This window comes from Dipodomys spectabilis, unplaced genomic scaffold, assembly GCF_019054845.1.
Source record: "Dipodomys spectabilis isolate Male_0828 unplaced genomic scaffold, ASM1905484v1 ptg000610l, whole genome shotgun sequence".
Classification (NCBI taxonomy): Eukaryota; Metazoa; Chordata; class Mammalia; order Rodentia; family Heteromyidae; genus Dipodomys; species Dipodomys spectabilis.
The window spans coordinates 329,883-353,159 of record NW_024871287.1 but is presented as its reverse complement, the minus strand read 5'-3'; positions in this window follow the sequence as shown (position 1 = coordinate 353,159).

The window sequence follows — 23,277 nt, the reverse complement described above, 5'->3', positions numbered from 1 at the left end:
TTAAGAAATCATTGATTAACTGTATAAATATACTGCATTTATATCTTAAGGATCAGTGTTTGTTTTCCAATCTGAACCCTTCTTTTCTATGATTTTTTAATTGTGAAAATACTGTACAGAGGAGTTACAATTACATGGATAAAATAATGAGCACATTTCTTATCAAGCATTGTAGCCTCCTCCTTTGTTTCCCCTTCCCATCCCTTCGTATCCTCCCACCCCCGCCCCCCGTTCCCCACACCAAAATTGTAAAGTTCATTTTTGGTCATAATGACTTGTACATCTTATTGTTGCAATGGGTCCTCCTGTATCCCTGTTTTAACAATTTGTTTTTTTCCCTTTCCCTCCACATATACCAACATCATATATAGTGAAAGCAGGGGTTATACCCTGGGTGAGGGACATCCAAGACAACAACAATATAATCTTATAAATATGTTGGAAACAATCGTATTAAAGATCTCTCTCTCTCTCTTTTTTGTCAGCCGTAGGGCTTGAGCTCTAGGCCTGGGAGCTGTCCCTGAACAATTCAGCTCAAGGCTCATGCTCTACCACTTGAGCCATAGCGCCACTTCTAGTTTTCTGGTGTTTTTTTTAATTGTGATTAAATGATTACATAATTTCCCAAATTTCACAATATTGTGGGATAATGATGCTGATTTAAGGTCACAAACTCATTGTAACTTTCCTGGAGCAAATTGTCTATCATGGTCTATAACATATAACGGTGTACACATACACAACATACATATGATCAGCACCATGAGGTTATTTAGTAGTGCTTCGACCAGATGAGTGGAAGTTCTTTGTTTCTTAAGTCCTGTTAATTTTGTGGTCTCACCTAACATTTTGGATTTATCATCCACTTATCAGGTAGACCATGTACCGTTTGTCTCTATGCTCTTGGCTTACCTCGCTCAACAGGATTCCTTCTAGCTCCATCCATTTCCCTGCAAATGCCAATATTTTGTCATTTCTAATGGCTGCATAATATTCCATTGTGTATAGATACCACAATTTTTGGATCCATTCCTCTGTGGTGGGGCATCTGGGTTGTTTCCATATCCTAGCTATTGTGAACAGTGATGCAATAAACATGGAGGTGCATGTGTCTTTGTATGTTGGTTCCTGTTGTTCAGGGTAGATGCCAAGAAGTGGTATGACTAGGTCATAAGGGAGGTCAATCTTCAGCTTTCTGAGGACCCTCCAGACTGCTTTCCAAAGTGGTTGTATAAGTGTACATTCCCACCAGCAGTGTAGTAGGCTTCCTCTTTCTCCGCATCCCCTCCAGCATTTGTCGTTGGCTGACTTGTGGATGTGGGGCATTCTGACTGGGGTAAGGTGGTATCTCAGGGTTGTCTTTATTTGCATTTCCTTCACAACCAGGGATGGTGAACATTTCCTCATGTGTTTCTTTGCCATTTGTATTTCTTCAACTGAGAAGTCCCTCTTTCGTTCCCTTGCCGATTTAGTAATTGGTTTGTTAGGTTTGGGAGGGATTAGTTTCTTGAGTTCCCTGTATATAGTGGATGTTATCCCCTTGTCTGATATATTGCTGGTAAATATTTTTTCCCAATTCATTGGTTGTCTTTCCAGCTTGGTTGTGATAGATTTAGCTGTGCAGATGCTTTTTTATTTTAAAGTAGTCCCATTTGTCGAGTCTCTCTCCAATTTGTTGTAACCCTGGGACTCTGTTCAGGAAGTTCCTTCCTGTGCCTATAAGTTCAAGTGTCTCTCCTACTCTGTCCTGCAGTAGTTTCAGAGATTCAGGTTTAATGTTAAGGTCTTTAATCCGTTTTGAGATGATGTTGGTGCATGGTGATAGGCTAGGGCCCACTTTTAGTTTTCTGCATGTGGCCTCCCAGTTTTCCCAGCACCAGTGGTCTTCAGGTCTGTTTTTGTGCCAGTACCATGCTGTCTTTGTTATAGCACTATAGTTGAGTTTGAAGTTCGGCATGGATATCCCTCCCATGTTGTCTTTATTCCCTAGAATTGTTTTGGCTATTCTAGGTCTTTTGTTGTTCCATATGAAATTTTTGGACTGTTTTCTGTATTTCAGTGATGTTTGTCACTGGGATTTTAATAGGAATTGCATTGAATTTGTATATTAATTTTGGCATTATTACCATTTTCACTATATTAAGTCTGCCTATCCAAGAGCATGGAAGGTCTTTCCACTTCCTACTGTCTTCTGCAATTTCTTTCTATAACTTTTTATAGTTTTCATTAAATAGTTCTTTTACATCTTTGTTTAGGTTAATTCCTAATATTTTATTTTTTGGGAGGTTATTGTGAATGGGGTTGTTCCTTTTATTTCCCTCTCTTTTATATTGTCAGTGTACAAGAAGTCAACTGATTTTTGTTGGTTGATTTTGTATCCTGCTACTTTGCCCAAGTGATTTATGATTTCTAACAGTTTGGGGATGGAGATTTGGGGATCGTGAAGGTATAGTATCATGTCATCTGCAAAAAGGGATAGTTTAACTTCTTTCCCTATGCGGATCCCTCTAATGTATTTTTCTTGCCTTATTGCCCTGGCTAAGGGTTCCAGGACTATACTGAAGAGGAGTGGAGACAGTGGGCATCCTTGCCTTGTTCTTGATTTTAGGAGAATTGGTTGTAGTTTTCCCCATTAAGTATAATATTGGCTATTGGTCTGTCATAAATGGATTATTGTTTTAAGAAATGTTCCTTCTATTCCTATTTTCTCCAGAGCTTTTAGCATGAATGAATGTTGAATTTTATCAAAGGCCTTTTCTGCATCTGTGGTGATAATCATGTGATTCTTGACCTTGGCTCTGTTGATGTGTTGGATTACATTTATTTACTTATGTATGTTAAACCATCCCTGCATCACTGGGATGAAGCCTACCTGGTCATATTGTATGATTTTTTTCATGTGTTTCTGGATTCTATTAGCTAGAATCTTGTTAAGGAACTTTGCATCCGTGTTCATCAAGGAAATTGGCCTGCAATTCTCTTTTATTGGTTCGATCTTTGCCTGTTTGGCGATACGTGTGATATTGGCTTCGTAGTTTGGGATAGCTCCCTCCTTCTCTGTTTCTCTGAAGATCTTGAGGAGTATGGGTATTAGTTCTTCTTTAAAGGTCTTATAAAATTCTGCTGTGAATCCATCTGGTCCTGGTCTTTTTTATTGTTAGAAGACTTGATAGCTTCCTGTATCTGATTGTAGGATATTGGCTTATTTAATTGGTTTACTTCTTCGTTGCTCAGATTGGGCAACTTGTATTTCTCTAAGAATGCATCCATTTCTGCCAAGTTTTCTTCTTTTAGAGAGTATAACTTTTGAAAGTAGTCCATTAAGAATGTATGAATATCTTGGGTACATGTTATGATGTTTCCCGTGGCATCCCTAATCCTGTTCATATGGGTTTCCTCTCTTCTTTTTTTAATTAATCTTGCCAATGGACCATCAATTTTGTTTATGTTTTTCAAAGAACCAGCTTTTGGTTTGGTTAATTTTGGCAATAGTTTTCTGATTTGCTAATTGATTAAACTCTGCTCTTAATTTGGTTATCTGGCTCCATCTAGTAACTTTAGGTTCCATTTTGTCATGTTTTTCCAACTGTTTTAATTCTTTACTTGGTCTGTCTCTATTTTCTTGATATGGGCACTGAGGGCAATACAATTGCCACTCAGGACTGCTTTTGCTGTGTCTCACAAATTACTTTACGAGGTGTTTTCATTTTCATTGAGTTGTTGGAAATTTTTTTATTTCATCTTTGATCTCTTCCATTAACCAGGCATTGCTAACAAGTGTGCTGTTCAATTTCCATGTATTAGAGAAATTTCTGTGATATGCTTTGTTATTGAGAACTAGCTTGATTCCACTGTTGTCAGATAGGATACAGGGGATAATGTTGACCCCTTTGTATTTGCTTAAGTTCCTTGCTTGAACTATGATATAGTCTATTTTGGAGAAAGTTCCATGAGCTGCTGAGAAGAATGTGTACTGTGTTGTTTTAGGGTGACATACTCAGTAGATGTCAGATAATTCCGCTTGAAGTATGGCCTCACTTAATTCGGTAGCTTCTTTGCCAATCCTCTGGTTGGTAGACCTGTCCTTTGGTGAGAGTGAGGTGTTAAAGTCTCCTAGTATTATTGTATTGGGATATTCTGTAAGTTTGAAAGTATTTGCTTAACATATCTGGGTGCACCAATGTTGGGGGAATATAAGTTGCTCATGGTATATCCTCCTCTTGGATTGTTCCCTGTATTAATATGTAGTGTCCGTCCTTGTCTTTCTGTGTTGACTTTAATGAAAAGTTTATTTTGTCAGATATCAGGATAGCTACACCTGCTTTCTTACTGGGGGCATTTGATTGGTAGATCCTTTTCCATCCTTTACTCTGAATTTGTTTGTATGCTTGGCTGAGAGGTGGGTCTCCTGAAGGCAACAGATGGATGGGTCATGTTTTCGATCCAATCTGCAGTTCTTTTTCTTTTGATTGGCAAATTAAGCCCATTAATATTAAGTCCCTGTCATTTCCTGTTTTCCTCACTTTTTCTTCTTTCCTTTCCTTCTGTGCTTGCTCAGTTAGACTTCAATTAATGCCTGTCTGGGTGCAGGTCCCAGTTCCTGGATGCTTTCTTCAGGTTGTGTCCCCCCTCTTAGTATTCTTTGTAATGCTGGCTTAATGTTTATGTATTCATTTAGTTTTTCTTGCTATTAAAAATTTTCAGCTCTCCATCGAATGTGAATGCTAGCTTTGCTGGGTATATCAGTCTGGGTTGGCAGTTATTGGCTCTCAGTGCTCGTATGGAACTTTCCCAGGCCATTCTAGCATTCAGTGTTTGTGTGGAGAGATCTGCAGTGATTCTAATTTTTTCCCATTGTAGTATAGCTCCTTCTTCATGTTTGCTGCATGCAAGATTGTTTCCTTATTATTCAGAGCTATCATTTTTACTATGATGTGTCTAGAAGTGTTTCTCCTGGGATCTTGCTTGTTAGGTGTTCTATATGCTTCTGTTATGTAGGTAAGACGTTCTTTTTTGCGATGGGGAAAAATTTCACCGATTATCTTGTTGAATAGATGTCGCATTCTCTTGCTCTGATATTCCTCACCTTTGTCCACAACTATATGAAGGTTAAATTTCTTGGCACTATGTGCTTTCTCTTGAACTTCCCTTTGGCATAATTTGAGTGATTTTTCCATATCTGTCATTTTTTGGTTCAGTTGGTGTATTCTGTCTTTTGTATCTGACACTCTATATTCCAGTTCATTCACACTGTTAACTGTGGCTTCCATTGACGTTTGCATGGAGGAAATGGACTCCTTTATGGATTCGATGTTGGTTCTCAAAGTACTGATCTCACCTCTTAATGAGGTACGTACTGCCTCTATTTTGGCATTTATCTCACTTCTTAGTGAGGTGTATGCTGCCTCTATTTTTGCATGCATTTCTTATTTGATATCCTGCATCTCTTTTGATAGTTCATCCCTGTGCTCTTTCAATTTCTGGTCTATTTCTCGCTTTATTTCTTGAGTCATTGACTCCAGCATCCCGTGGATGTAGCTTTTGTCTTCCATTCCTGCTTTGCTCCGACTGGGGCTCTCCCCTGCATGGCTGCTGGCTATTGGTTATAGCTTGCTATCCTGGGTATTGATAAACCTTGTAATTTTTCTCTGTGATTTTCGAATGGGGGTTCAGGTATTATTGGAGACTAATCTGAAATGTTCTTTTGGTGTGTCTGTCTTTGCTTGGTTGCTGTTTATGTATTTGTAGAGAGAGTCTGTGACTGATTGGGTTCTGTTCCCTACCTGCAGCTGCTAGTCTGTCCTATATAGGATTCTTGGCTCTCTGCTGTGTAGATCACTGGCAATTCCCATATTTGGAAGGTTTGAGCAGCCTAGACTGCTCCTGTTTGCTCCTACGGGTGCTCTTGGCAAGATAGGATGTTCTGGATGCACCCTCCCAGATGCTGGAGTCTGCTATGGGCCCCGAATGTTTTTTTTTGGCCGGTTGTGGGCTGGAACTCTGGGTTTAGATGCTGTTCCTCAGATCTTCAGCTCAAGGCAGGCACCCTACCATTTGAGTCAAAGCCCTTTCTGCTTATATGGTACTGAGGAATCAGATCCAGGCCCTCATGCAACCAAGACTAGCACTCTACAGCTGAGCCACCTAACCAGCCTGAGCTCCTGCCTATTATCAGGTGCTGGTGGCCTCTGTTGTCCAATTCTCATCCTAGAATATATGGGTCGGGTTCCGGTGGGGTTTGGGCTTCTCTTGTCTTGAGCTTCCAGGTCTTTTGTTGTCACAGGCATGCTTCCCAGGGGGTGCAGTTCCCTGTTTTTCTCCCCCTGCTGAAGTTTATGCTCAGTTTTTGATTTCAGTTGGGAGGAGTTGGTTGTGTTGCTCAGGCACCAGATCCCCAGGTTTGGTCCCAGCCCCCCACCTGGGAGGCGCAACCCTAGTTGGGCCTGTGCTGCTGTGTATACCACCTAGGTTATGCAGCCTGGGGTACACAGTTCAAATTTCTTCTACTGTTGGGTGTCTTGACCCAGGGGCGCTGTTCCTAGCTTGGGTATTTAATCTCCCCTCTAGGGGCTCTCTTGCTCTAGCCTGTGGAGTATGCTCCACAGGCTGGTGGAGCTCTCACACAGTTCCCAGTTTTAGTGGGTCCTGTGCTCCAGGTGTTGGGGTAGGGAGTCTGGGTCGGAGTCTGGGGATTCCCACCAGCTCTGGTCTCCCTTGAGGGATACACTGTCCCCTGTGGGGTACTCACCCTGGAGCTAGTTGTATTTGTGTGATATAGGACATCAGTTGCTGTTGCAATCAGAATTCAGATGGGGTGGTTGTGGGCTGGGCTGGGCTGGGCAGTGGTGGCTCTTTGTGATTCTCTTCTGTCTCTGCCTTTGTCTATGCTGTTGGGTCCATGCCATGGGATGGGCCTCTTGCCTCTGCCTGAGGGGTGGGGGTGGGCCTACATACAGGTTCTGAGCTCTGGGGTTTGTCTCTGTTTGCACTCTCCGGATCAGCACCAGTTCCTTGAAGGTCTTCTGCTCTGGTGTTCTGTGGGCGTTCCGTGTAACACTGGTGTTCCCATCATGGGGCCTAGTTCCAGGCTCGGTCGTTTCTCCATTCGTCATAATCGGAGAGTCTGACGCCGGTACCTCAGGTGGCTTCTGTGCAGGTTATCTGCAGACAGGTCCCTGTGTCTCTGGGATTCTCGCAGCCCCCGCTGGGCCGGCTGGTGGGGGCTTGGTGTGCTACCACATGGCCAGTAAAGATTGGGTGTGTAGCACTGGGGTTCCCGTACTGGGGTCAAGCAGCTTTGGCGGGATGGGCCTCTCTGTGCAGACGGAGAGTGAGGGGTGGGGAAGGGATCTTTGTGCAGACTCCCGGCTGGTAGGTTTCTCTGTTCATGGTGATCAGCTGGTCAGCAGAACGGTACCTCAGGCAGCTTCTGTGCAGGTGATCTTCAGGCAGCCCCATGACTCTGGGACTCCAGTAGCCCCCATGGGGCTGGCTGTCCACTTCTTGGCGCTCTGCCGTGTGGCCAGTAAAGGTTGGAGGAGGGGTCTTTGCTCTTCTCTGTTCTTTTTTGTTATTTTCCACCTCCTGTTTTTCTCTGGGTGTTCATCTTTTTGTCATTGTCAGTATCTTGGAACTTGAACTCTATTTTTGGTTGAGGAGAGCTGTGACGTTTCTCTACTGCCTTGTTGCCATCTTGGTCCCCCCTCTTTCCATGATTTTTGACATAAACTTTTGGTAGATTTTTTTGATTGTGATGGGATTCCATCCAAAACAAAACCATGTATCTCAAAAAAGCCAATGTTTTCAACTCAGTACTAAACAAAAGAGGGAGAAAATTAAGGTTAGCTGTATATGTTAAACACAAATATAGACAATATCAAGATATTTTAGAATTGTTTCCTTTTACTGAATAAAGTGACTCAAACCTATAATATTATCTAATTAGAAAACAGAGATTAGAGAATTCCAGTTCCAGGCAAGCCCAGACACAAAAAGAAGTTTCAGAAACTAACCATTTGCTGGATGCAATGTTTTTGTGCTTTTGTTAGGAGGACCGCAGTCCAAGCAGGCTGAGGCATAGTTATACTACGTAAAAATAAACAATCTTATTATAATCTGCAGGTATGGTAGTAGTAGAGATGCTGTTTCACAAGTATAGGGTTTTGGGTTCAATACTCCAGTATAGCTAGGAATTTAATTATGTGCCACGGTAAGAAAATTGGCATGTCTAAGGTCAAGACTTCATATTCATTTTACAAGCTCTAATAGAATCTTTACCTATTTTGCTATTTTTAAAGTATAACCATAACTTCCATGCCCAAAACAAATAATTTCCTATTAGAGATTTTCTTCTATCCATTAAGTATTATGTTATGTGTTGGATACTGTCCCACTGAAATCATACTAAAGATAAAAATCCCATTGTCTTAGACAGTGACTGCATATGGAAACAGAATCTCAAAGGTAGCATTTAAGTTGGTCTCCTCCAAGAGAAACAGAAGTGTTGGGTCTTCGACTGTCCTGTGGAAGACGGACAAGGTGCAAGGAAAGGTAAGTGCACTGCTCACCCATTCCCCAGCCTCCTTTAGCCTTGGAGACAGTCAAATGCAGTGGGGAGTCAAGTCAAACAGGAACTCATTTATTAGCCCTAAGCAAGTACTTTTTATAGCAAAATAAAACCCCATGCACCATTAAAGAAGAGGAAAAGGAACCAACCACTCCCTGTAGAAGTCACCCTATCATGCGCCTAAGTTTCTATACTTTCCCTGCTGTCCACGAGCTGTTTACTCGCTGATGTCACTTTGCGTGATTGTGGTATCCAGTCATATTTTAACATAAACAACTCGGGCTCTGCCCACTCAACTTCGTCTCAGCGCCATTTTTGCTGCCCAACTCCTAGTTAGTTATCCTTTTTCCCTCCTCTATAAAGGTTATTTTAACAGGATTACATTGGTAAGAAGAGCATCGGCCATGCAGGGGGTTCGAAGCCAGTCTGGACAGCGAAATTCACCGTACAAGGTTAGGGCCTTTGTGCGTGATTCAAGAAACTGTCCCAGTTACCTCACATACCCAACTAGCAAAGTAATAAACGTCAGCCGCCCCTCCCCCCCCAGTTAGAAATGTCCGAAGCAGTTTGATTACTTCTGGGGCATATATAAAGGTCAGTATCTCGTAAGGTTAACCTCTTTAAAACATGGGAGCAGCCTGGGTATTGGGGTCCCATATATGGGGCACAGTGCATCCTCTTGGGCCACCACACTCAGGCCATCCTTGGTGAAGGGGAGTCCAATCTCCAACATCCCAGTATCCTCTGGCCAGGTCACAGAGGACAAAATGAAGGTCATGCCATCAGGTCGAAGGGACAGCTTCTCTCCTGATGCTATTGATGATTTCTCCTTTGCCAGCACTGATCACTCCCCAGGATACCCATTGAGGTTCATGTAGATTCTGTAGGGCCATTGCCAGGACTGGGAGGGTCAGGACAGTCAACAGTTGGAGTATCAACATCTGCAATTGTTAGGGAACATGAGAGGTTCTCAAGCGCTTTTTGTCCTTGGGGATGATTAGTAGTTATCTTTTTAGCTTTTCCTCTTTAAAACACAAGCTGTGACCACCATAGCCATTTTCATCCTTGTTGGTAAGTTTATCCTTGGGCATCCTCTTGTATAGAGGAAATGGGTAAAAACTTAAATTCCTGACCATGATCAAAATCAGGGCTGTCTCTCCAATGGGAAAAACACATCCAAATCCCCTTCACATGGTAATTAGGGGGTCAGGTCTTCTCCAATGTTGTGTCAGAGGGTCCTTCCACCTGACTTTCACTTGGGGCTTAGGGTTTAATTGTCCCCAGTGCTTCTGAAATCTGGATTCAGATGCCCCTTTTGAAAAATTTGAAATGTTAATGGTGAATAAAGCTATCTGTAAATGTATGTGGGGGTTAACTCTCCCTTTTTGTTTTAATTAATGTTCCTTAAGACATTGGTGATTTCTTTCTATACTTGCATGGCCTTGGTGATTATAGGGAATTCCTGTAGTATGATTAATATGACATCTGTCAAAAAAGTCTGACATAGCTTTACTAGCAAAACGGGGTCCAGTATCGATTTTAACTTGTGCTGGTAGACCCAAGGTGACAAAGCATTAAAGAAAGTGTGCTTGTGAATGTTTACTTTTGTTTTTTTTTTTTTTTTTTGGTCGGTCGTGGGGCTTGAACTCTGGGCCTGGGCGCTGTCCCTCAGCTCTTCAGGTCAAGGCGAGCGCTCTACCACTTGAGCTACAGCGCCACTTCCGGTTTTCCGGTGGTTTATTGGAGATAGGAGTGTCATGGTCTCTCCTGCCCGGGCTGGCTTTGAACCATGATCCTCAGATATCAGCCTCCTGAGTAGCTAGGATTACAGGCGTGAGCCACCAGCGCCCGGCGTGAATGTTTAGTTTTATCTTCTGTATGTGCTGTGCCCCAAGATGCTCTTGAATATAGAATATATAGAATCTATAGAACCAAAAATATATTTAAGCTTACCAAAGGCTGGGAAATGAGTAACATCAGTTTGCCAGAGGATGTTGGGTTTGAGGCCTCTGGGATTTAACCCTAGTGGTTGTAATGGGGGTACTTTTAGGAAGGGCTGGCATGTTTTGGAGATATGTACTATCTTTTTGAGGTCCTTTACAGGAACCTGAGGAATTTATGTTGAAGTTCCCTCCATGACCACACTAAATGCTATCAAGAAACAGAGAAACTGGATGCTGGCAGGAATGTCAAATGGGAAAGCCACTTCTGAAAACATTTTGACAGTTTCCTAGAATATGAAATATGCAGCCACCCACAGTATAGCACAAGAATTGTGCTCTTCAGGCTTTGTGTTATAGAAATAAAATGTAACATTCACCCAAAGGCCAAAACACAGAGGATTATACCAGCATTATTTCCTCTACTCAAAGAAATGGAAATCAATTCAGGCTTTCTTCAGTTGAATGGCAAAGGAATTGTGCTACATTCTCTAATGACAGAACCAAAAGGCAATTAGAGTGAGCACAATACAATATTAAGTCATACAAAAACTGGGAATAATCTACCATAGATTTGAAGGCAATCCAAAAAGTTTATTTATTGCATGATGTAGAAGTTGGAGAAAAAAAAATGTGTTGGTTTCCAGGACAAAACAGGCTTGGGATGGCACAAAGAGAAGTAGTGGGTTTAATATAAAAGGGAAGTATGAGACAGACTTATTTTTTGTTGAAGGAACATATCTTTAAATATGTTATATTCACATAGAGTTGATAAAATTATACTGGACTTAATATGTGCACAAAATAAAGTAACTGAAGTCTGCATAAAGTACTTGTGAAATATTAATGTCCTATTTGTGATGTATACTAGAAATATTTAAATAAATTGGAAAAAGTATTCAAGGCATTTATCTGTGATCTTCCAGCATCATAAAGATCCATAATAACCTCAGTAGAATTCAATGATATCTAGAAAACAGAAGTGAATATTTAATGTTTACATTGAAAACTAGTCTGGGTCCAAGGTTGAGATGAAATATACCTTGCTAATTAAAAGGCAGAGATTTGGAAGACTGATATCAGGGCCAATTCTGACAAAAAAAAAAAAGCGCGAGAAACTACAAAAACAAAGAAAGCTAGATATAATATAATTTTCCTGTTATTTCCACATTTGTGGAAGACATAGGTCAGAGATGATTGCTCAAGGGAGGCTTGGCTTGAAAAATAATCTAAAGTATTTAGAACCTTAGTAACTTCAAGCACCAGTAGTGACAAAGGAAAAAAGAAAAGAAGAAAATAGAAAAGGAAACAAAAGGATAGAAAAAGAACTATTTCCTCTCGTTCTTGTAGTTTTAAGTAATTGGGTACAAAAAATGCAAGTATTTGGTTTACTGTTTGAGGATTCAGGCCTCTCAAATATGAAAGCATTAATTTCAAATTATTATTGTATTACTACTATTTATTAACTTATTATTAGACCTTCTTGGAGATTGAACCCATGGCTTTGTATATATTAGTCTAGTTCTACAACTGAGCTGTACCCCAGCTCTCTTGTATAGTTTTGGAAATTGATTATGAATTCTTAAATAGTTAGCTATTCTAATTTCCAGCTTATGTTTTCTCTCCCATCTTTTCCCCTATGTATTTTAGTTTATGTGTTGAAAACTTTCCTCAATTTTATCTTCTAAACTTAGAATTTCACTTTTGAGTTTCCAGAGAAGTTGGTTATTTTATGACATCTTTTAAAATTGTAAACATATATATGTATTTCATATGTATGATTGATTCTTAGAGTTGCTTGCAATAAGCAACATTTATATGGTCATATGCACATACGTATTGAGCCATTGTGATCCTCTCCTAAGAATAGCTTCCCTTGTTCTTGCCATGTGAATGTTTAGAGTGCTGTTAGTTAATCATATCCAAGTGCAATTATTTGTCTTTTATTATCTATTGGATTAACTTGTAGATTTATGGACATATCTAGTTATTAGAAATGAGGAAAACCATGTAGCATATATTTAATGGGTTCAAGCTTATTTCACTTAATATCATTTTTTCGTAGTCTTTCCATTTCTTCAGGAATGGGTAATACCATTCTTTCCAATGGAAGCACAGAATTCCATCAATAAACAGAATTGAAGATCCAGAAATGAATACACTCCTATAGGCACATAATCTTTGATAAGAAAGCCAGAAACACAGGATGGAAGAAAAACAGCCTCTTCAAAAAATTGTGCTGGTAGAATTGGCTGTAAACAGAAAACTTAAGTTAGATCCTTATATATCCCCCTGCACCAGAATTGATTCCAAATGGATAGAAAACCTCAATGTAAGTCCAGATACCTTGAGAATGTTATAGGAAGACTTAGGGGACACATGAGGTCTGGTGGGACAGGTCAAAACTTACAAAGTAAGTCTGGATAAATGAGATTACATCAAAACAAATTAATCATTTGTCAGACTCAAAAGCCATGAAAAAAATGACAGTGTAGTACACAATTATTAGGGAGCAAACCTAAAGATGAGAGTCTCAGCCAATGCTTAACCCTTTCTTCCTTTTCTTTTTTCATTTTTTTTAATTGTGGAAATAAATACAGAGGAGTTACAATTACATGGGAAAGATAACGAGTACATTTCTTATCAAGCATTGTTGCATCCTCTTTGTTTCCCCTTCCCCTACATTCCTATACACCCTCACATCCTCTCACCTCTTCTCCCCCACCAAAGTTGTAAAGTTTGTTTTTTGACATAACTACTTGTACATTCTCCCTTTTCTATCTAGGTTATTTATACTGGGTTTACATGAATGTAAGAGTTTTCTGGTGGGGATTAGTCAGAAAACAACTAATGCTAAGACAGAGATAGTATTTGAAATAAGTTGTAGCTGGAGAAAGGGAAGGATTAAGGAAGGAGGGTTTAGTTCAAACCCTTGGCTTGGTACAAACTAAGTAAGGTATATCTGCACCAGGGAAGGGGGATAAAACAGGAATGGTTAAAAAACAAAAGGACTGCTCTGAAGCCTCAAAATAAGGACCCCAGTCTGTGTCAACCCAACTGTCTCTACTATGAGGTTTTATTTAAAGTAACAAGCACCATTTAATATTTTTGCAGAGTGGGATGGTGCATAGTCAAAGGCAATATCTCCTATGTCAGGTAATCCAATCTACTCTTTCATGTTACCCAATAGCCAGGTTTCAATACACATGAATACAATGAGATTGTACAAATGAGACTGATTTTTTCCTCCATTGAATAAAAATTCTGTCAAATGATTTCTGTCTTCAAGTTGTTTACAGATTTCTCGTGATTTTTTCCATTATCTTGTCTTCATTATTGAGGTTCATAATACTTTTTTGTTGTTGTATTGTGTTTATAAGTCATCTTTAGGGTTTAAACTCGATGTTTCTCCCTTGTATTTTTTGCTCATGGCAGATAACACTCTATCCTTGAGCCACATTCTCACCTTCTGCTTCTTCACATTTATGTCTGTTTAGACTGACATTGAACTAAATTATTCAGGTTTATCCTCCTGAGTTCTAGGATTGTACACATGAATAACTAGCACCAATCTTTGCTTTACAGTTAATTATGTGGTAGAAGAAAGTGGAAGTATATTTGTGTTTAGTGTGCAATTTTCAAATACAAGTTTGAATCAACTTGATATAATGTAACTATTAGCAATTTTAAGAGTTAAATCAATGAATATTACACATTCCCACAGAAATATAATTGAAAACAAAAGGCATAATGGTTTTCTTAAAACAAGCAATGGAACCATGAATTTCTTTCACTTAACAAATCATGTTTTATATAACTTTAATTATCAGACTTCTTTGACTAAAAGTAAATCTATTAATTTTATACCACAAGATACAAAGTGATTATAGTTAAGAATAGATATTTCATCACAGTCAGAAGAAAAGTTTTCGAGCATCCTCACTATAAAGAAATTTAACATGCAGTAATTAATGGATACAATGTAGCTTGATCATTACACAACATATAAATGAATGGGATTACCACTCCATACTTCATAAATGTGTAAAAAATAATTATGTAGCTAGGTGCCAGTGGCTCATGCTTATAACCCTAGCTACTAAGGAGTCTGAGAGCTGAGAATCATGGTTCAAAGCCAGCCTAGGCAGGAAAGTCTGTGAGACTATTATCTCCAATGCACCACCAGAAAAATGACAGTGGCTCAAGTGCACTAGTCTTGAACTGAAAAGCTGAGGAACATTGTCCTGGCCCAGATTTCAAGCCCCACGACTGACAAAAATTAAAAATAAACATTTATAAATTAACAAATACTTTGACATAAATGTTAAAATATATATTGTAAAAAATTTTAAATACTTACTAGATATACTAGTTTATATAAATATAGAGAAGTGTTTTCTGGATTTAGTTGTCATTGAATCAACTTTGTAAATCACACGTTTCTTACTCAATTCATATTTGTATGTTTATATACTTTAAAACCTTAAATATAATTAACTGATAAGTGATAAACAGTGCTGTTTTAGGAATCTCCCTTGGCTTTCTAACATTAACCTTTCTACCTTAAAATCGATATGCCCTCCAAACTTATCAGAAGTTTCATCTCATTGGAGCAGAAAAGTTTAAGCCATAATCTTTGTTTGGAACAACTATAACATTTTACATATATTTCACTTTTAGTTTAAGAATAAAAACAGGGGGCTGGGAAGGTGGCTCAGTGGTAGAATGCTTGCCTTGCATGCCTGAGGCCCTGGGTTTGATTCCTCAGCACCACATAAGCAAAAAGAAAAAAGCCAGAAGAGGCTCTGTGGCTCAATTGGTAGAGCACTAGCTTTGGACTGAAGAGCAGAGGGACAGCGCCCAGGCCCAGAGTTCAGGCCCCATAACCGGAACCCTCCCCCATAAAAAGAACCAAAACGTTCAAGTTATCGTAACAAAGCTAGTAATTCCAGTAATAGCAAAAAGTCTTATGAGCTTTTCAGTCTCTTAAGAGATGAAAATCTTTAATTATACATCTATTTTTTTCTGCCTAATATCTTAGGAAGATCTTTTTGTGTAACCTTGTGTTCCTGATTAGAAAACCAAAAAAGGGCAATAGTGAAAATAGAAAAGGAAAATACTTGAAAACATTTAAAAAAGCAATCACAGACACTCCTATTTTCACCGGGTTCAATGAGAATATACATTAAAGTATCACGTTTTTGTTGCATTAAAAGAACAATAATTAAACTTTAATTAGTAGTGACGAAGGGAACAGAAAACTTTGTTTGAAGACAGCTTGACTTTGAACAATTCAACATAAGCATAATGTATTTATCTTGTTTTTCTAGGTAATTGCCAAAATAATAGAGAACAACACCCAAAGAGAGGAAAACACCTAAGCCAAACCAGTAAACTTTTGTGTATAAAATAATTGTGTGGGTCTGACTCTTTCAAAGTCAGGCTTGCAAAGAGGGAAGTGTATTTGCTTTGGTGTGAACAATAAAAAATATGAAAATACTTTATTAATCTTTATCATATCTTGGCTAGGACTTCTCTTGTTGGAGAAGAGGAAAGGTATAAAAACTTCAAGATTGTTTGACTATTCCACAAAATCATTCTTATTTATCAGCTATCTGGGTTATAAGCTGCAAACCCTTGAGTATTAATAAAGGGTCATTTCCTAAGAGAGGAAAGTTGCTGTGTAAACAAACCTAAAATATCCAAGACTTAGCATAGTGGAAACTATTTTCTACCTATATCACAAACTGTAGGTGTAGATTTTGTTTCCCATTGTTCCAGGGGACCCATTTTTGTTATCTTCTTTTTCACCATCTAGTGATCCTATAATATCCTATACCATCCTGGTATGGCTGTATCTTTACTGGATTCTCTAATTTCTGTTGGAAATTTAGGAGGGATAGAAAATAGACTTTCTGTTTCTGTTTTACCTTATTTTTTTTATTACTTTAGAAACTGTAACACAAAATGACAGGAATTATCTTTATAATATTAGGAGACAGTCTACATTTCCATATTCTTACCCTAGGCTTCTACATAACTTTGGTCCTTAGTGATCCCCAAATGTGAAAATAAAGGAAGGGAGCTTCTTATTTAAATATTATTTAGAATTTCAAGACTTGCTTTATGTAAGGCCCTTAGTAGTATGTACATCATACATGTGTACAAAGCCGGTGGCCAAATTTTCTTATTCTCAGAATCTAGGGTATGTGATGTCTCTGTAGTTGCATCAGGAAAAGGCTGTAGTTTTGAATTAGTTTACTAATCCAAATCTGCTGTAAAAAATTCTACAAGTTAATTGGCTTGAATAATGCCTGTTTATCATTTTATAGTTCTAAAGGACAGAAATCTAAAGGAAATCTCACTAGATTAAAATCAAGCCACCTACAGCGCTAACATATTTTTCAAATGATTCTAGTGGAAAAGGCATTTATTCCTGTTCTGTTTTCCAGAAATTCAGAATCTGAGTTGTTGTTTTTTCCTTTATCTTTGAATGTAGCATCTTTACCTCTTTCTGATGTTTGTTACCTAATCATGTGCATACCAATTACACCTGGGACTTTTAAGTATCCATTTGAGTATACTTCCCCAATCTGACAATTATTCAAATATGTTTTCCTTGGGTAATAAAGGTGATTTAATTTGTCAATTAAACCCTCTACTTACAGTCAGCATTGTATTATTGTTACATCAGAATCCTTCCCTACAAGCAAATGAATATGAGAAAATGAAAGAAAGGCATTAAAGCAAATTGTCTTTTTAGGCATTTAATCGTAGTGGTGAATGTCCTGTCTGAACTCTTCAATTCAATAAAAGCTTGACGTTTATAAGAGCACTTGCTACATATAAAAATTTGTGGCAGGTTGATTAACAGGGTTATTTTAGCATGGAGATAGCCCTAACAAAAATTAGATTTCAATATAGTATATGGCAGTTATGATGTTTCAATGACTATTGAGGCATTTTCTATTCTAAAGAATCACTTCGAGGAGTCTTTAGTCACATCAGTAAAGCTATATGTTTAAACTAATACTTGGTGTTACTCGTCCTACATTTATTATTAATAGGCTGATAAGATAAGATATCCAAACATATCCAAAGATATTTCTATAAAATCCTAAACTGATGTGGATACATGGGCCACTCATTGGAAATGTAGGACAAATTAGGGTTGTCTGTGCTGTAGTTCAATCCATAATCTCCTGGCTAAACAAAGGCTTCAAAAATATTCACAGAATTCCTCTAAGTAAAGTTCAGAACAGTTATATTTGTATAACTCTTCTAAGGTCAGGATAAAAGCATTTGTTCCCAACATTTAAAATCAACAGGATCTGTTGAATTCATGGATACAGAATTTTATGGCTTCACATTCATATCTAAAAATTTTATCAATATAATTTTCACCAAAACACTGAATTGAATTTGTCTATGTCCTTTTAATTTTCAAATCCAAGTAGCATATTTCCTTGAATATCTTCCTGCAAATTCTTTCCTTCCTTTATTTCCATAAATTTGTGTTTATTACTTTTTTGTTTCCTTATTTATCTCTTCCATCATGTCCACACTGCTGCTCACATTGCTCACACTTGTGTCTGAAATTTACTTTTCCTCTTCCCTTCAATAATGCCCCTAATTTTATTATTCTTTTTCAGATTTCTGGCCATGGATATTTTGATGATGTCTAAACACACCTATCTTTCCATTTGTTTAATATAAACTTTAGAACTATCAGAATTTTTTCCCCTAAATCCATCATTTCCACCTGTGTTCCTTATCACTAAGAATAACACTAACACAGTTCCCAGCCAAACATATGGAAGCATTTTAGATTTCTTCTTATCCTTCTACTCCTTCACATTAGATAAGATGAATGATCAAGTTTTTCTCAGTTTCTGTCACTAATATTATTTGTATGTACTCCTTTTTATGCCCCTGGCACCAGCCTGTTTCATTCACTCATCACTGTCACCTAGTCCTAAAACAACCATTTCCAAAATGGCATTTTCCCCATAGTCTTTTCATATTGGTCCTCTCCATCACCAAATTACTCTCCTTGTAAGCACACAGAGTGAAGAGCTCAGACAAAAATTCTAGTATCATTATTTCCTCTCTACATTGACTGTTAGCCTTACATTTCTCATCTGTAAATGAATGTAATATACAAGAAATAATGAAGAATATATTTTTTGACGTGTAGAGAAAGAAAAAATGAAAATTGAAGTGTCCTTACATTTTCGACCTTAGCTTTCAAATAAGGAAAGAGTCAAATTCAGTTTGTTGGTATAAAATCACAAATTGTTTCATGCAGAAATAAAAATAAATTTTACCTCCTGGCTTTAAAGCCTATGTCCTTCTAAGGTAACTACAGATATGTAAGTGGTTTTACGTAAATTGTGTCATGCGTTTACAGCTGTAGTGAAGAACATACTTTTAATATATCATTGGAAAACATTGGTGATTGAATAGTATCTATAGGAGAATGTTATTTGAATTAACCACACTAACTTGAAAACTACATCTTAGTCCATCAAATCTGGAAATAAACAATTTTATTTATAAGAAAATAATAAAACCAAGAAAAGTGAGTATACATTAGGGAGACTGCAGAAATAACATTAGCGTTTTTACAGTCTCTACTTATTTATGTGATTGTATTTCTTCATATTGAAACTCTGCTCTTGTTATTCTTATTGTATGTAATCCAATGCTGTATATTACTATGTATTCAATGTGGGAAATCTAGCTTCAAAAACGTAAAACTTTTTCCTTTTCAATCACAATATTGTCATTAGCAGGGTACACTGTGGTCATCATCTTCACCAAAATTATTGTTAGCATCATAACTGGTAACTATGGAAAGTCTGATATGTATGTATGATTTTGCAATTATTTGTATATTGATTAATAATTTTAATGTTACAAATGTGCATGCATCCATATTAGAATTTTGAACAAATAAAGAATCAAAAAAACCAAACCATAACAGGAAAATTGACTGTGCTTATAACAAATGTGCTTATAACAAATTATGGAATAGATTTTTGAAGGATTGCAAATTCCTAACCAGTATGAACTAACTTCCTCTCTACCCACCACTACACAAAAATATTTAAGAGTTTGAACAGAATTATTTCAAGTAATATATTGTAAATGTTACTAAAATATCATGTGTATATCTAAAATTCCCTTGACAGTAATAAACTACATTCTATTGAAATATTTGTTATTTTATTCTAGGAAACTTTTGGGAAAATAGACGGTATGTCTTTGAAATGAAAAAGTCAAAAAGAATAGCATAAAAGTTTTAAAGGGAGTCTGTCTTCAGAAATATATATATATATATATATATATATATATATACATATTATGTGTGTATATATATATATATATATATATACATATTATGTGTAAAAAGACAGACATTTTTAGAGATAATTTGTCATCAGAAATATAAACATATCTCTAAATTTATGTACAGAACGATGTACATTATAGTTTAACAAAAATCTTAAAATATAATTAAAATTTAAAATATACATCAAACCAAGTGCCAGGGACTCACGCCTATAATTCAAGCTATTATGGGTAATGAGATCTTAGAACTGTGTTCAAAACTAGCCCAGACAGAAAAGTACTTGTTAGATTCTTATCACCAATTAACCACTAAAAACAAGAGTTAGCTCTGTGACTCAAGTTGTAGAGTGCTGGCTTTGAGCATAAAAAGGCTTAGGGACAATGCCCAGGCCTTGCAAACAACAATAACAACAACACAATATATCACATTAATTTCATAAAAGCATCTTTTAACTGCTATGAACATTATTTAGAAACATGAATACATGCCCCTGGAAAACGTTAAGTAAAAATTATAAAATATTTACATCCATGTTAAAGACGTGACTATTTAGATTGTTTAAGATATTTAGGTAATGATTAGAAATAAAGAATAATGATTATATATTGGGACTGATCTTTTATTCTATTTTATGATAGTAATAAAATGATATTTGTAATGATTATATAAAATTACTCTTCTTTGGTATTGGAAATATAGTAAGTGTTAAACATTTTTAAATGATTTCCATAGGAAAGGATCATTTTCATAATGGTATCAATTCTTTTGTAATTTCAAAAAAATTAAGAAAATTATTCCAAGACTGGTTTGCTCCAAGACTATATTTGTTTGCTTGTTCAAATTTTCATATGTTGGTAGAAATTAAAATTTCAAAAATTCAGTGGATGTTGGCATTCAGGAACTTCTTCATAGATACTAATATTGGAGTCCCTTAAGTGGAATTATTTTGTTTCATTTGTTATTTTCACAAATAAATCAAGACAATTGTGTATTTTGTTTCTTTTCACTGATATTGGCTCTTATCTTGAGAATACTTTTTCCTAGCAAAGTAGAGAAAAGCACTTTGATTGAGCAAGTGACATATGATTTTCATAAAATGCAGATGCATAGATTTGGGTCTTTTGTCATTTGCTAACAGTTTCTTCCAGAAAAGGTTATCAATTACTTATAAGTGATGCATAATTCCTAGATATTCCATTTATCACATACACTTTTTGATTGAGTTATCTCTGCCTAAACTCAAAATAACAACCAAAAACCCCAAAATAAACAGAAATCACATCTTTGTTTCAAAAGCTGTAGTTTACAAAGAATTTTTAGCCAACACCGAAAACATCTTTTTAGGTATTCTGCAATCTGTGTGAAGTATTTTTAACAATAGTTATTTTTTGCTTACATGAAATTCTCATGCATAAATTATCTCCTTTTATTGTATATATTTTAGTGCTTTGGAAATGAATGGTACGATCATAGGTTTTCCAAGCCTAATTTTTACAAACTTGCATTTCTTCAACTAGAAATGCTGTAATTTTAGAACAGACATTAAAATACATATAAAATTCAATTACAGGAATTTGTCCAGCATACATCCTCTATAGTGTGTCTTTTCAAAATTTGTTTTGAGAGATTATTTCCAGGGTCTCACACATAATATTCAAGGCCACTGTCAATGAACTACATTCCTTGCCCAAAAAAGATTTCACTTCTCTTTAATATATACATGTAAATGTAATGGCTGGATCCTATACAATTCTCTTTAACCTTTTGAAGACTTGAAAACTTGCTTCCTAAAATAATTGCAGTATTATACAAATCATTCTGCTATGTGGACTATATCAATTTCTCCACAAATGCATTACTATATTTTGTGTCATCTTTTTATATGATGGTCATATTAGTGAGTTTTCTTTTTAATTTTTCTTAGATACTAAACAGGAGCTTAATTCATAGGCTCCTCCAATTGACTATTAATTTGCATACGTTCTTTAAAGAAATATCATGTTCAGGAAAATACTTATATAGAATTAGAAGATATAAAAGTACCTAATTCTCAGGATCATTGTAGCGGTAATATTATAGCATTAACAAATGTGTGCCGTCTATCTGTTGGATATGTTTTCACTTCTTTCATAGAATTATGAAAGGTTATCAGTTGATATTAACCAGTTTATTCTTGCTTTTCTTTAGCCAGTAATGTTTTCCATGTCAAATTTTTAGAAACCTTCACGGATGCAATGTTGTAAATTTTTACATTTATGTTTTATAGGTTTTTATATTTCACACTTAGTTTGATAATCATTTTTTATTTTTAATTTTTGTATATGGTTTGAGGTAATAGTCTAAGATCGTTCTTTAAATCTATAGAGGTCACAGTGCCAATACACCCATTTAAGATTCTATTTTTATTTCATAAAGTCATGGCATCCTTTTAAAAATCAATTCACCATAAAACTATGAATTTATTTTGATAAATGTCTTACATTCTTCTATGTGTCTGTTCTTATAGTAGAGCTATGTTGTCTTCACTACTAAACATAGTAATAAGATTCAAATCTAGTATGAGGGCTCAAGCTACACCATTTTACAAGATTGTTCTGACTGACCTGCACTTCTTCAATTTACATACAAGTTTATTGAGCAGGTGGACCAATATTCTACAGAAATATCTAGATGTTTGCTAGTCACTCATATTTTGTACCTTGTGAAACACAAGAACCCAAATATTATATATAGAAAAATGTCTTTAGAGAATGCTTGAAGCATCTAAAATTAATTTAGGAATGAGTTAAGATTTAGATAACACTATAGCATAATAAAGCTGAATGATAATGACTTGAATTGTAATACAGAGGAGAGTGAGAGGGGGTAGAATGATGAACCACATAGGAGCTGTATGTCATTGTTATTGTGTTTCAAAAGACAGAAAGACTTTAGAGAAGAGAAGGAGGATAATAAACAAAGTGTTCTGAATCAAGTTTCTTTTTAATCCACCTAGTAGTGTGGACTGAGAGTCAGAGAAGGTGCAAAAAATAAAGCATTGTATGGACATGTTACAATATAAAGAAACTGTAATAGAATATGATAATTAAATTCCAAAGAAATAGAGAAAGAATGGGTAAACTCTAAAGGCAAAAAGAATGAAGAAAGAAATAAAGGAAAGTAAAACCTTTATCAATAAGAAAGGCAAGAGTTTGGAAATGGAAAGGCAGTGGAAATATTCTATATAACAATACAATAACAATGCAAATCGCTAACGTGGATAGACTATGGATCACATTTTAGCATATATAATTTTGATAAAACATACTAGGAATGAAAATTTAGAAGTCATAATTTAAAACACTATTTACATTTTAACTAAACTGTAGAGTTCAGTGGTAAAACCTTAGCCTAGCATATGTGTAACAATGGTGTGA